The sequence below is a fragment of the Lycorma delicatula genome, chromosome 1 (assembly GCF_047948215.1).
Source record: "Lycorma delicatula isolate Av1 chromosome 1, ASM4794821v1, whole genome shotgun sequence".
NCBI lineage: Eukaryota > Metazoa > Arthropoda > Insecta > Hemiptera > Fulgoridae > Lycorma > Lycorma delicatula.
Window position 1 is genome coordinate 272,273,880 of NC_134455.1, and position 17,010 is coordinate 272,290,889.

Sequence of the window (17,010 nt, forward strand, 5' to 3'; positions counted from 1 at the left end):
TAAAATCGTTGCTTCCACTACATTATTCATCAATTTCTTAACTGTAAGTCGCGTGCCGTTGCAGAGTTTTGGCCGATTAATATTCCGCAACAGGATAATTGTCATTTTTTTATCGAACCGTTGCTAGAATCAATCTAATAAGGAATGTTTTCCCAGTTGCTCCTGGCGCATCCAAGAAAAAGGTCCCCCCAACTCCGTCATTTATCATTTGCATTATGCGATCATAAATGCCTTTCTGTTCACGTGTTAATTTGGGAATGTTTGATTGGACATATGACTGAAGATCGCCAATCTTGTAACTCTGTTCACGGCGTAAATCCACATCAAATGAAGCAATCGCAGCTCGGGTGGGTGCTGGTATTCCCAATTGACTAAGAATTATTTGCAATAGCTAAGCACTTGTCTTCAATATTTATCAATGCTTCGTTGTAAATGCCTTCTGTAAATTCCATGGTCATATTGGTATTTTCTAGGCGTACTCTATGCAAAATATCCTCAGCCATATGCGATCGATATCTTTCCCATAACTCTGTGGGAGATGAAGGAAAGCAAGCGGTCAATATAATTGCGAATAATGCGCGAATTTGGTTTGGATGTGCAGTGTTGCACGCGTCATTAATACATATATCCCACTGTTGGTCGTTTTCTAATAAATTCAGAGCTTGGTGAAAGGCGCAGCTCAATCACGACACGATCACACAAAAGTACCTCGATTAAAGTGAATATTTAATTCAGATTGTATAATAATCTGAATCAGATGCAAGTGGATACGTTTTTTTTTTTTGTTAATAAACAATATAATTGGGAACAGGTATTGTTTCACATGTGACTGCGGTTGTCGTTAGCTAGTATGGCGAGTGTTCCCCTTGCTTCCGGCAGATGGCGCAGTCAGTGGTACACAACTGACCGTTAAAAAACTGTTTTCTTGCGGTCGCGGGTATGTGACTGATGCGAAAAATAGATAAAAAAACAATCTTTGATGCGGGTTATATATCGTGCTAAAATTTGAGCTCAATCGGTGCAGAACATTTTGAGTTTTTGAAGCGTACACAAACGAACTTAACATTTTTATATATAAAGAAGATTTGTGGGCTGCGAAAAAAGCCCTAAGTCGTGCGAAAAAACTCATCATTTTAAATGCTTACAAATGACAGAATAATCAAACGGCGTTGATTTCTGATGTTAATAAACTGCTAACGTAAGTAGAAGTTGTGCTGCTTCAGTGTACAACGTGATTTTCGAGTATGAATCTACTAATAAATTACGGTCTCCAAAGAAAACAAAACCCCGCAGGTCAATTGAGAAAAAGGTGAGATTTTGATAAAAACGCGATTCGTAAAAAAAATTACACGAATTTGAATTATTTAGAAATAGTTTAGTATTATGTCCTTTGGAAGAGAATTCGGTTATTGTCTTCGACAACGCTTCTTATCATTAAACGAAAAGAATTCCAGTCGTGTTATAGAAAAACAATGATATCAAAATGTGACTTAGTTCAAAAGGAATAATTTTTGAAGAGGTTTAAGTTAATGTTCAATCATTGCAAAGGGTTTTGCGTATTAAAAGTAATTATAGCCCGTATAAAATTGGTTTGACACACAACGCCATATTGGTAAGTCGTGTTTTTATTCGGCTCCTAACGAATATGTTTGCCGGCCTCCGTGGCGCGAGTGGTAACGTCTCAGACTTTAATCCGGCGGTTCCGAGTTGGAATCCCCGGTCAGGCATGGCATTTTCATTCGCTATAAATCATTCATATCATCACCAACTGCGGTTGTCCTTCTTGGTGGCTTTTCTTTTTGTTTTGGTGTTTTTTTTTTTTTTTTTAATAAAATACAGATGTTTTAGCTGTTAATATATTCAAAGAAATTTGTTACTTAATCAGTTGTGATTTTGTTTAACAGGGTAAAACAACTGCTGACAAGCCATCGAGAGGATTCGTGGAACGAATACCTCGCCTCGGTCTCTGACGACATCTCCTCGGTGTTCAGGTTGAACAGGAGACTGCGAGAAGGGAAGAAGCCTCGCCATCCGGTTGTGGGGCAGCGAGGTTTTCTTGCATACTCGGAGGCGGAGAGGGCCGAGGTATTCGCCGATACCTTGGAGCAGCAGTTCACTCCAAACCCCCCTCCCTCCCCGAACGACGAGCACGCAACCGAGGTGGAATCCTTTCTTGTAGATTATTTCTCACAGGTGGAGGACGCCCCTCTAGAGATTGACCAAGTCACTGAAGCGGAAGTTTCCGCAGCCATTAAGGCCACAAGCCCCGACAAGGCCCCGGGTGTCGACGGGATCAGCGCCCGTGCATTCCGGAACATACCGGCCTCCGTGATTACAGCAATTTCGGTGATATTCACGTCCATTTTGTACTTGGATATTTCCCGAATTGTTGGAAAACGGCCAAAGTCGTATGTTTACCCAAACCGGGGAAAAGTTTACTTTTCCCACGGAATTATAGGCCAATCTCCCTTTTACCGGTATTGTCTAAGTTGTTCGAGAGGATTTTTCTCGAAAAACTGAGGCGATACATGGAGGGAGAAGTGAGGCCCGAGCAATTTGGGTTCAGGGAGGGTCACTCAACTACCCTCCAACTGGTAAAAATAATAGACGACCTTGTCGGAGGCCTGAACAGGAAACGGGTGACTGCAGCCGTTTTTCTGGATGTGGCCAAGGCCTTTGACAAAGTTTGGCATAGCGGGCTGCTTTATAAGCTAGCGCGATCGGCGATCCCTAACCGCTATGTCAGACTGATGCAGTCATATCTGCTAGACCGACATTTTGTCGTGCGCGTAGGGGAAACGATTTCCTCTACCAGAGAAATAGCCGCTGGGGTTCCACAAGGAGCAGTACTTTCCCCGTTCTTGTACACTTTGTACGTGAACGATATGCCGCTGTCGGAAGGGGTCAAAACGGCCCTTTACGCAGACGACACGGCATATTTCTACGAATCCGCAAATGTGGATTACGCGGTCTGGAGGCTCCAAAGGCAGCTGGACTTAGTGGAACCGTGGCTCGACATGTGGAGAATCAGGGTCAACGGTGAAAAATCGGTGGCCGTGATGTTCACATGCAAGACACGAAAACCGACCAGAGAGCTGGAAATCTCAGGGGAGAAAATCCCTTTTGAGAAAACAGTTAAGTACCTGGGGGTGGTGTTGGACAGGCGACTTACCTTCGGCGAACATGTAAATTATGCGACCCGGAGGGCTAAGGCCGCCAGAGCCTCGCTATACCCAGTGCTGAACAGTGCCAGCCCGTACCCACTGGCAACTAAGCTTCTCATTTTTCGGCTGTACGTACTGCCGATTCTAACATATGCTTACCCGGCATGGGGGGGGCAGTGTTGAGCTCCTCGCTTCAAAAGAAGATCGAGGCCGTCCAAAACATCGCGCTGCGGACGATCTTTGGAGCTCCGTGGTTCGTCAGGAACGCCACTCTCCGATCTGATGCGAGATTTCAATCCGTGTCCGAGGTGGGGGTGGCGCAGGCGCGCAGACTGTTCGGGAGAGCGGCTGTGTCCGAACACAGTCATCTTCGGGACATCTGCCGAGAGGACCCAACTCCGACAGTTGTAAGGAAGCGGCCTCACGCCGTACTGGACGAACCACCGTGATGGTGCGGTGCGGTAGCCGAAAATCGACAAACCAGGCTTAGGGGCCTCCATATCGCATGAGCCATAAACGGACTAGTGCGTCAGACGCGTTTCCGGGGTCGCGAGTGATTAGTTTTCGCGAGTTATATAGTTTGAAGACGTCAAATACGGTAAGTCGCGCATAAAACAAAAACGCGGTCAAATTTTTTTTTTTTTCCGCGTGTGTTTTGTTGTTTCTCTTGTTTCAGAAACGGGAGAAACGTGGATGTGGAACGACTCGTCGTGCTGTCTTGGGAAACGGCCTTTCCTTCTTCTCATCCTGCCAGTCCAAAGAAAAGTAAAAATAGATTTTTTTCTTCTTTTTTTTTTTCGTGTGTGTGTGTTCTGCTTCTTTTGTTGCAGATACCAACAGCCACCACAAAACAAATGGTTTCTTCACTGCGGCCACGCGGTCCCCCCAACCCCTTCTCGGACACACGTGTGTCTGAAGGTTAATAATTACGTGGAGTAAATGATTTCTGTTTACTTCTTCTAAGAAAATCGCCGCCCCAAAACCGCGATCGCGAATAGGTATCACCATTCTGTAAGTTCCCTATTACCTTCCTTTCCTTTCAAGAAAGAAGAAAGAGGGAACGAGCCCAGCAGCCATCAGCCCAGCAGCCACTGACAGCACAGAAGAACGAAGAAACCTGCACTTTCCCCCGTTCAGCCCTTCGGGGCTTCGGGAATTCCAAGGTTAATGGTATGTAACTTCGGTTACTACCAATTCTTGGAAAGTGCAGGCCAAAGAAGAACGAAGAGGTCTTCGGAAGAAGAAGAGGGAGAAGAAGAAGATGAAGAAGAAGGAAGATCCTCTACTCGTCCCAACATCACGGACTGGAGTCCGGAACAGAGCCCAGCAGAGATGCGTCCTGAAAGGCAGCCATAACAGAAGTGGATGAAGAACTTCTACACAACCTTTCCTTTAACACTTACAAGTAAATGAAATTAAACCAGCAATTGCGACTCCTCCGGAGTAGGGGTCGCATTGCTCCCTCCTGATAGTTAGTGCCCCGTTGTGGCGTATTCCTGCTAGCCTATTAAGCGTTAGCACCGAAAGGACTTCAGTAGACGGTCTGAAGGGGAATTGCGTCGGGAGGACAGGCTTCATAAGCCTAGCCTTCCGCGGTCGGCCCATAAAATGGGTTCGATAACGCTGGTTGAACAACGGATTGGAATGCAATTAAATCCGTCTTAAATTAACTAAATAAAAAAAAAATTACCAAAACTTGAAAAAATTAGACCCGCTATTTAAAATTAACCCTTTTAAAATAAACAAGCCCGATTAGAATGATCCAGCAGCAAGGGACTCTGTCCAGGTTCTGCGATATAGTAGGGAGTAATAAACTCCTGCCAACTTTGCATTCCATTCCATTCCATTTTGTTTACATTGGCAACGGCCATACGGGCTCTTTGTGATTGGTCGTTGTGTTTGACAGCGGCAATCTTGCATTGATCTGATTGGTTTTCCTTTATTTACATTTCCATCTGATTTATTAGCCTCTTATTATTAAAAAAAACTGTACAAATTAAAAATAGATAGATAGATTTATTAAAAATAGATGAAAACAATCTTTGATGCGGGCTATATATCGTGCTAAAATTTGTTTATCGTGTTTTTTTAAAAAAATAAAATACAGATGTTTTAGCTGTTAAATATAATTCAAAGAAATTTGGTCGTTGTGTTTGACAGCGGCCATCTTGCATTGATCTGATTGGTTTTCCCTTGTTTACATTTCAAAATTAAAAATGTACAAATTAAAAATAGATAGATAGATTTATTAAAAATAGATGAAAACAATCTTTGATGCGGGTTATATATCGTACTAAAATTTGAGCACAATCGGTGTAGAACATTTTGAGTTTTTGAAGCCGTACACAAACGAACTTAACATTTATATATATATAGATAGAAACATCAGTTTATAGATAACCCACAACAAACAATATTACAATACATTTAACTACCCATGGTCAAAAAAATAATAATTCTTATAAAAACATGATATATAGCGCAATTAATTATACAAAAAATTGATAAAAATAAACTAAAAAAAAAAAATATATGAAATAAAACAAACAGCAATGTATGCCTTTTGAAAAGCAGAAAAAAATACTATGAAAATTATACTAAAAATACAACAGCAAAAATGTACCACAAAAATTAATAATAGATTACACCTAAAATACAAACACAAATAAAATAACAGAAAAGATTATTAACATATATGATAACGTAACAAGTGATAAAATTAAAAATTTTAAAATACCCACAGCTGTTTTGAAGAAACATATTACTACAGCACCCCCTGTAAAACATGTCTTAGAACCTGCTCTGAAGTGACACCTATGTAATGTAAAAAACCACTTCAAAATTGGTCCAGTAATTTTTGAGGAAAATGGTAACAAACACACACGTACACACACACACAAAACCTTTTATCCCAAATGCATATCCCATCTCCATTCCGTTGTGGATAAAAATATATGTAAAAAAGCATATAAACCAAACAATCACATTTCAAAATATTTTTAAAATCTCAATAATAAAAATAATCGAGAGGAATTAAGAGGTATACATAAAATTAAATGCAAAAAAATGTAATAACATACTGATAGAACCAACAGATTATTTTTAAAAAAGTTAGCATACAAAAACAAAAAAAGGGCAATCTGTAATGTAGCATCTATTAGAATGCAAACATATTATTACAGATTGCAAAAGTAATTTAGATTTTGGAGATTTGTAATAATGATAAAAAAAATGAATATACTCGAGAAATATAACATTTATAAATATAAATGTTATATTTAATAATACAAACAAAAATATAAAATGATGAACCACCATCACATTTTAAGATGATGACTTAATTAAAAGCATAAAAATACAATCTAGTAGTTGGCAATAATGACATTCAAACAAATGAAAGTATATGTTTTAAAGATTAAATATTCCAATACTGGACAACAAAATTTACATATATGCTCATTATATCATTCAAAATTTTACAATATAAAACATAATTTCTGATAAATTACAAAAAATTAAAAGAATATGCTTTAATATAGTCTATAAAATAAAAATGTAAATGTTCAAAATCTTAAATCTCCAAAAGTTCTTCACTGACTGCTTTGAAATTTTGACACATCATTGCATTTGAATACGCACGTGTTTTTATATACCTAAGATGTCACTCCTGTGACAGGTAAAAACATGCTTTTTTTTAAAAACAGCGCTATCTGTTGCACGTAAAAGCGACACACACTATACTAAATATTTTACGATTCCATTTCAATGTTTCCGATATGTGTGTCTGCTATAGACTTAACAACTACTGGGCCGATTTACTTGTGGGGAAAAAGGGAGAAAGAAAAAAACCAGAAAAGGGAAAGAGGGAAAAATTAAATAAGAAAAAATTAAGAAGGGGAAAATAGAAAAAAGAAAAAAAGGGGAAAACAGGGAAAATGAAAAAATGCAAAAAGGAAATGGAAAAGGGAAAGAAGAAAAAAGAAAAGGTAAAGGAGGAAAGAGGAAGGGGAAATTGAAATAAGGGAAGAGGAATGGGAGAACTAAGGAAAAGGGAAACAAAGGAAAGGGAATATGATAATATGAAAATGGGAAAAGGAAAGGGAACAGAGGAAAAGGGAAAGGTTAAATTTTGTGAAGTTCTGAAATGTTCATTTTGTTAATGTTTTATCAAACTTTCAGTTGTGTTCATTAATCTATATATATACTCAAATCTAGCAATGCTTTGCTATTGCCAGCAAAGCATTGCTGGGTGTGCTAGTAGATATGTAATTTAATACCAACTGAAGATGCAGAATTCCATGAAAACTAGTTATTGGAAATTAACATGGTAAGTTTAAGTTATCTAAATTTCTGTGTTTTGGTAGTTTATATAAATATTTATTAGAAAAAAGGCAGGCCTACGGCCAGTCGTGAAAATGTTATGGTTTATGTTTCATTACATAAGAAAAATTTATGGCATAAAATAAATGTGATTTTGTTAATCGTAACTAATTAACTTTCATGAATTTAATGTAGTAATGACAAAAACCTTTACAACGAAAAGCTTCAAAATCCTGAACGTTTTTAGCTGTTTCTCGAGTAATGATTTTTTAACACATCTCTTAACTCAAACGTTTTACTTTTTTCATCCTCAAAACACAAGTATAATTATACTGTTGGATGCAGGAAGGGCTTCAGTTAGAAATACTAATTTTGAAAGAAATGCTTTTCTGTATTTCAGACTTAAACAGATTTTATGAAGAATGTATACTTTAAACTACTGATATGATAAAATTAATTTATTATTTGGGTTTTTTGGATTAATTAACAGAAATAAAAGTACTTTTCACATGTTACAAGCAATATTAATATTAATTTAGTCCATTCAGGCCCTTTTTGTGTGAAACCATAAAAAATGAAGTGAACAGTCTTTATTTATTGTCATAAGTCATTTTTTTATTGATGTTTATTAAAGTTTTACAAATTATGTGAGTATGAAAAAAGACAGCAAAAATATAACCATCAGTAGTATTATATGATTTTTTTAAATCTTAAAAATAAAAAACCTTTGAAAACAATCTCACTGCGAATCATCTTCAAGTTGTATATATAATGCGACGACATTTCTGAATAGTGAAGTGTTTCCCTTTTGAAATAGGCTTGTGCAAAAATGGACCCAAGTAAGCACCCCATATTTTATTATTTCTTTGCCGTGAATAACTTCAGAACTTTTCATTATTATTTTATCATATTCTGGTCCAGTCACAATCCTAGTTGTTATTTTCAGTTTCTTTGAGTACACTCCTAAGTTGCAGTCACACTGACAGTATGAATGATCACAAACAGGGAATAACTGGTGCACTATTTTTTTATGAGTGATAACAAAATAAGAACAGAACATACATATGTTAAATTTTTATTTTGCTCATCTGTATTATCTGATAATAAAATAATTTGTTTATACTCAATACCAGAGTTCATGTTTTTTTCATCAAGTGGTGTACCAAAGAAGCAACACTGTCTGCATTCTTTTTCAAATCTGTTTCAACAAAACAATATATAATACTGTCTTTGTCATTGTAACAGTAAACATTAAAAACATTGTACTGCATTTAGTTAATGTTATTTTTTGTTTTTTTATTGTTATTATGTTAAGTTTAGGAAGAGGCAAATTTTGGGGCGTAGTCAAATTCTATTGGTAAACTATTTACATCTCCATTCATTTCATCTAAATATTCATCTTTCAATATTGTATGAGCAGAAACTTTCCTGGTATGGGTTTGAAGTAAAATTTTTGTGGTATTATCAGAAGGATCTGCCTCAAATTTAAGTTTTAACTTTTCACATAAGTTGCACACATCAGTCCTTGGTCTACGAAAAGAGTAAGGAGACATCTCTCTGAAATACTTGTAATAACTACTGTATTTCATATCTGGATAACTATAGTTCTTTTCTTTACAAAATTCTCTAAAGGACTCAAACAAAGATTTGACATCAAGAAACGGGTCTGCAAAATAAAGAAGTCTTATGTCATTACATCTATAATCAGTTTCAACACTTGGAATAGAAGCCAAATGTTCTCTAACAAGCTGCCATGCTTCATAAGAAATTTTCTTAGGCCGGTTGTCATGCTTTCCTCTGTTTTCAGTAAACTGACTATTGAACTTAACTTTTTTTTTTGAATAACTTGCAGTCTCTTTATGAATATTTGGAACAGCTCAATGAGAAATTTCCTACATACTGAATACTTTAACTCATTAACTGTGACAAAATACTCCCACAAATTTCTGTATGGTTTTTTGGTAGGATCACTGTTTCTTGACTTCATGTCTTTTGAAAACATACAGGCAGATAAATACATGTTTTGAAGAGATTTGCTCTTCAGCTTATAAAAATAAGTGAACAGTTATTTTTCACAGGTGGGGTGGACTATTGTGTATAACATTTCTTTGGGCAACATGATACAATGGGTAGAAAATGTTTCTCTTACACTAATGCCATTTGAATTTTCATATGACATACACCGAGTTCTCCTTTTCTTACTGTAATTACATTTCCATGAATCCTCTTGATGCTTTTTCTTGACCTGGGTTTCTTGATCTGTTTGGAGTCAGTTCACTATCGTACTCTGAAGAACTTTGATTACTGCCTGCATCTACTGTTCCTCACTTCATTTGTTACTTCTTCTTAAAATATAACAATGTTTAAATTACTTAATATCGCATACAAATTACCACAACATTATTAACCTAGCAATTTCAGCCTCTTTCATGAAGAACAGTGGGAAACAGCTGAGAGCAGGTTGGCAAACACAGGTTCATAAAATATCTTGCAACTCATGAGTTTCAAAGATATGATGATGACTTTTTTGTGGCATATGTAGAAAATGGTAGAGAATTGATTTATGCATTTTACGCAAAAAGGGCCTGAGTGCCCTGAGGCCCTTCTTATATCCAACAGTACAATTTCAGATAAATTGTTCATAACAAAAAGTATAAATCGTTTGAACAAATGAATTATTTGTGCGCTGTGTGCAGCTGCTCGGTGCATGTGGTCTGCAGATCAGACCATGTGGTCTGGTCTGCACCAATAGCAGCTAAAATACAAATGTGAGCACAAACAACAAACAAAGCAATGTACCATCCTTTTTTATTGGAAAGGATAGGTTCCATCCTCCATTTACTAAAGTATTTTTAGCAGAAAAAAGGAAATTTTACATTAATAACCTTTTTTGTTTATAAATTTTACACAGCTACCATTTTTACTTTTTTGGATAATATTAGAGCACTTTAACTCTGTCACACTATAACAATTCTTCACTCTAGTTTAAGTGACTTCAACAGTATGCAGAATCTGTTCATTCAATAGGTAGGTTAAATAACCAGTGCTTGGAATCTTCATTCACATTGAAGACTGTTAAAAAATAATCTAAAAGCTGCATACAATTGAATTATTAAAACTTAATTTGTTATTGTTCTATTATTCAATATAATTTTTTTTAATCAAGATAAGTATATTTAAAACAAAATAATTAAAATCATTAATTCCAAAGATATTTTCCAACACCTTTTTATTATTAATTCTTAATGTACAATGTAATGTTACTCAATATTCCAAATTTTTACTATTCCTGTTGTTCATCTTTTAATCTACTCTATCACATAGAACAGTCTGAAGTAGAGGACGAACAGGCACCAAATCAATGTTCTTTGCAAATTGAGAACATGAACCTATTCTTACTGCCCTGGGCAGTTCTTTTAGTACAGTGTGGGTTTATAACTCTTGTTGATCCATTACTTTCTAACCTTCCAAAAAAGCCACTTCCAGAAGCAATTTTATGAAGCCTTGCTTTTATGAACTTCACACCACACAAAGCAGCTTGGGCTCGGTGTGAATATTTTTATTAAATAATAAATTTTGATGACAATATTTTATACTGTAGAAAAAATATGGTGCTATCAGAATGGAGGTGCTAAAGACCTTTTGAAGGTTGAAACTAAAGAGTGGACCAAATAAAACCTGCCCCAGGAAATAAAAATGAAAATAAAACTGAAAAGCAAAAACTAATATTGAATTACTTACATTTTTTGATTCTTGATTTCAGTGCTTTTGAAAAAAGAGGTTTACAATGTTGCAATGTAATTTTTATTGCATTTCAAAATGCTCATCACCAGCCACTACATAAAGTTCAGCGTAGCAAATCATCTTCATAAAAACTTTCTGCAATTCTCCAACTGGAATCCTAGCAATCTCTTGTCGTATGTTGTCGTTCAACTCTTCCAACATCTGTGTAATGTTCTTGTAGACTACCCCTTTCAGATAGGCCCAGAGGTAAAAATTGCATGGTGATAAGTCTGAAGATCAGGGTGGCCACAAGTCTTTACTGACTGTTCTATTCCTCATGAAAGCTTATTGAATTCTAGTGAGACTGATCAGAAGTGTGGCAAGTCGCTCCGACTTTTTGAAGTATCCATAAAAAAGTTCTTCTGGAGTCAAGTGATATGTAAATTCTTTGTACAAATGTAAATAGATGTCGATATTCAGTCTTCTCAAAGAAAATTGGTTTGATGATCCAGCTTCCAGAAATTGTATACCAAACACCAATTTTTAAATCATGGAGTGATTTCTGATGGTTTCCTTTGGGATTTGTGTAGCCTAGTGCCATGTATTCTGAGAATTAACATACTAATAAATGGAACCATGCTTTTATCTGTTGAAATAAAGAGAAAAGGATCAAGGAATCCTTCACTAATATTCTATAAGAGCCACTGTCATAATTTACCTGTTTACTCTTATCATGTTGTTTTAACTCATGTACAACACTCACATGATAAGCTTTCGTTTATAAACCATGAAGTATATGCTGACACAATGTTCGAGAAACTCCTGTTTTTTGGGCTAATGATTGTGTTGACTTGTGAAGACTCCTTTCAATATGATTCACTCTCACAAGCGACAACTTTGGGAGTTTGAACAGTTGGTGGTTTCACTCTCTTCGCATTGGTAACAGAGCCAGTTGTTTACAACTTTTTTACTAAATCTTGAATTGTTGATTTTGTAGGAACATTACTTCTAGGATATGTCCCTTGAAACCTTTCATGGACCAAATTTATTGAAGTTATACGATCATATTCCTCCACAATGAAAACATGCTGCTCAATTGAATACACCATGATGTACAAACACTACAGACTCAATGAACAGGAGGGGAAGGCTGAAGACTTATGAGTGAATCAATGACCTTTAACTAATATGCATGTGCAACAAACTTACCATTTTCTGACACAGTATATATCAGAAGATACTGGGTCAGATGGCTGAGACTGGTTTTATATGGCCCACTCGATAGCATCAGTGATTGAATTATTTTTTTTAGTGTGATCTGTCTTTAGAATATTCATCACAAGTAACCTTATTTCCCTTTTTGGTACTTTTAAAAGAATTTTATTCTTTGCCAGGGGACTTTATAAAATTTATCTTTTCTTAATCTTTTCCCATATAGGAATTTCTTCGGCTTATAAAATGATATATTGTGGTAAAAACTTTCAAAAACACTTTTTTGATCTGTAAGATAGTTTTTCTTTTATTTCATTTGCATTAAAATAGTACAAGCAGGCTTTATTGTGATGAGATAAATAGTATTTTTTATTAATATTTTTTCTTGTACAATGTAATGGAACAGTAGGAAGCTTTTCAAAAAAAAATTACTGTTTACACTAAATCGGGTAAGTTTGTTAGCACTTTTGCTCTTGCTCAATCATGAGGTTTCACTGACTGAAGAGAAGTAAAATGACTTTGTTGCACTGTTGGCATTCTCCTCCTCTTTAGAGGAATTTTACATACATATAAAGGAGTGAAATTACACTGTTGTTACTGGCTCAAATTGTAGCATACCATAAATAAATTATTTTTACAATCTTCAAATACATTATTACAAACAAATTGCATCTAGTAATGGATTTGGTTTCAGACGTTATCCAGGAACAAAATAATTTAACTCACTGAAATACGACTGACCTTTAATATGATGTTGCTTCCTAAAGTTTCTTTTCCATAAATTTTTTTCTTTTTTCTTTTTAGGATACATTTGTAACATTTGAATTACAACTTTCAGTAAAGGATAAATCAGTAACATTCTGAACATTGCCAATCTTTTTGTAGTTTCACTGCTCTTTTTCATATTTTATTTTTTATTTTTTCTTGGTGATAAAGGTGCAAGTAGTGCATCTGAAAACTCACTGTCCATTTCCTATGATAAATGTAATATTCTTGTCATTGTCATCAAGCTGCCCATATCCACTATCAGAAGCAAGTGTACATTATTGTAATACAACCTCATTTATTTTATTTAGTATTAAATATGAACTATCAAGTGCTACTTTTTATCTGTTTATAATTAAGTTTGCACCAAAGGCTAATGTAAAATATTACCTAAAAACACCTTTCCAATTTCCTGTCAACAGTGAAATTGTAATGTTAGACTAACTTACTAATATTAATCAGCTCCATTTGATACACTTGATCATTTGATAGAACTAAATTTTTGTACATTAATATAATACAAAGAGAACTGGGAAAAGAATGTTCAATTTAAAATAATGAAATGATACTTTGCTTATTATAAAGAAAATACTTCTTTAAGTATTTTCACTGTTCATTTTGGGGCTTGTACCAAGCCCCAAAATGAACAGTGATTGGAACTTCAGATTTTAACATACAGAAAACAAATCTATTTCCTTAAATCAAAAAAGAATTAAACACAGCCCTACAGGATTTGGAACCTTCATGAAATTTTGTCTTGATACAGCATAAAGGAGTCATGGTGGCTGGAACCAATACGCAGTACAGGCACAGCTCAGTACTGCTGCTTGTCACTATGCTAATGTCTTCATAACAAATGTGGTGCTTGTCAAATCTTTACATAACATTCAGAAGTCAATAGAAAATCCAAGTGAGTATAATTTTTTTTAAAATATCAAAACTAGTACTTGGACACAAACTGACGACATGCAACAGATATATATATATATATATATATATATATATATATAATCTGTTAAACATATTTATTAAAAATACCACGGCTTTGATATTTAATAACAGTCAAATGAATTTATCTTACGCAGTAAAATAAATGAATATTGTATACTATATTAATTTATACTATATAAATTTTAACCAATTTCAATTTTTATTATTTATGAAAAATGCAAATTTGTACCTTAATCATACAATGATTAAAACAAATACTGATAAATATTATTTAGTAAATTATTTATTTTTAGCTTACCTAATCTAAAGTCAAATGTTCACTGGATATGGTGGATACTATGAAATTAAAATACCTAGGATAAACCAAACTCAGAAGTGCAATCTTGCAGTTACAAAATTGGATTATCAAAGTCTTAAGGAAGGCTTGAGGAAAAATTTCTCAGGTTGGAAATTTATTGATTGGTTTTCTCACTTCAAAAAATAGCATTTATTATTAAACAATTGAAACATCCCTTAAATAAGAATTTAGGTGATGAAAGCCCAAAGTATGCAAAAAAACTTAAGATTATTGTTTTGGTCATACACCGTTGGGACATCACATAGTTCTGATGGACTATAATCTCAAATGAACTCTGAAATACAAAGTAGGTGTGGCTTTCTGCGAAATGGGTGGAGAAAATACAAATTAGGCAGAGAAATTAGAGGAGGGAACTAGAACATTTTTCAAAGTGAAAAAGAATAAAAAAGAGGCAACCAGAACTTGGGTAGCAGTAAAAAATAGCAAAGGATATCTTTTGAAACATGGGAGCAGTTAATGAAAGGTTGTGTTGATTGGTTTCAAAGGGTAATATACTATCAACCATGCTCCTGCACGAGAGAAGTATGATGAAGAAAAAAACATTTGTTCTGTGAAATGACTAACCTTGTATATGGTAAGATGGTACTGCTTAACTTAAAGTTGGTGAAAGGATATGCATATGTAAAAATTGATAAGAACTGGCTGTGCAGTACTGTCAAAGATCAATTCACATTACATGACAATATTAATGATAATAAAGACAAGTAAGTTTTACAGCTTTTAACAAGTGAAAATTATTAGCATAACATTTTCACATAAGACATTTCATTTAGATACATGGGAAACCCTGAATAGGTTAGTTCTTCCAATATTCAACTAGATTGATCAAGTATTAAAGGATTCAAGGTGTGCCAGTACAGTAGAAAGCATTGAGTTAGTAGGAGGATAGTTATTTTGTTTTAGTTAAGGCAAAAAGAGAATGAATACTGTAGTTTTAAGGAAATTTGGCAGGGGGGAAATGCGTTGCAGAAATTAAAGTTACTGAAAAGTTAGGTAATTTTGAAGTGCAAATGCAGTATAGATTCCAAGCTCTTGAGGAAGGATACAGATGAATACTAAAAGTCTTTTAGGAAAAATATGTTAGTGGTAACTAAAGGACATCTGAGAAAGGGGACCAATGTAGACAAAAAGTCCCCTCAGTAATAATGGCACGATATTACGATAGATACAAGAGCATAAGAAACGACAACAGCTGAAATTTATATATGTATATATATATATATATATAATAAAACATTACTCTAGAATGTTTATGAACCAAATAAAGCAATGATTGAATAAACAAACAGTGAATTGATGGTAGATGACAGGAAGGAACTTAAATTAAATCATGACTATATTCAGGATTTGGTGAATATCTCTCATAAAAAACAAACTTGGAAGAAAAGGTAATCTTACAGTAGAAAAGACAACCATGGAAGAGCTAGAAAATTTATATGAAGAAAAAATACTAATAAAGTTTTATATACTAACAGTAAATAACTGAAAATAAGGAATAAGTTCATGTAAACATAAGCCCTGAAACTCTTTCTTTTCAAGTTAATATCTTATGAAAAATGTTGCCCTAGATTTCTACTCCAAGGGTAAAATTAAGTCATACTGAAATTCTCAGAACAAATTAAAGGATAAATCAGAATGTTTTATATGATTTTGACATGAAGAATGAATAAAACTGATCCCAGAACTGAATGTCTAGTAGTTTTTGAAAATATTATAGTAAAACACAAAAGATTTGTCACAAAACAAAATTTTGTAATAAAAGTTGTAAACAATTTAGTTCTGAGAAAGTCCATGTAACATCAACTGATCATGAAGAAGAGTTTTAGGAAGCAAAAATTATTAAAAAAAAATAATAATAATAGTTAAACACGACACCACTTTAATAAATTCTTTTAAATTTCATTGTTAAAAATATTAAGAAACAAAAATTCATATATATTTAATTATATTTAGTTATAGTTATATTTTAATGCTTGGTGTATTATGGATGAGCATATTATTGGACCATTTACTCTTGAAGATTGTTTTATAGGAAATGTGAACATAATTTTCTTAAAAAATAATTTGTCACCTGTTTTAGAAAATCTCCATAACTAAAAAGACAAGAAATAATTTTCCAACATTAAGGGACCCTCCGCATTTTTGTCAAGAAGTTAGAAATTATTTGAGTGTAACATCTATAAACAATAGATCGGGTGAGACAGGCCAATTAATTGACCTCCTAGGTCACCTGATTTAACACTAATGGATATATAAAACTGATAAATTTTTAATTATAAATAATATAATTAAAAATATATAAAAATAAAAAATATACATGATTATTACATTTAATTATTTTAACAAATGATTTATATTAATGCATGTACATGTTAAAAGTGTTTTTTCTTTACAGTTAATGCTTTATTCAATTTTTTTTTAACTTACAGATATATACATTTTTATAACTTACATTATTATATTATGTAAATCATATCTTACATTTATTTAAGAAAAAAATGTTTTCAAAAGTACCTC

The 17,010-nt window shown here is 34.1% G+C and overlaps 1 protein-coding gene across 5 annotated transcripts in view; it reads right to left on the reverse strand.

The window, feature by feature from the left end:
* The window catches only part of LOC142331717 (protein phosphatase EYA1-like), a 321,428-nt gene that overhangs the window by 13,452 nt on the left and 290,966 nt on the right, over window positions 1-17,010 (reverse strand). The window lies entirely within an intron of this gene.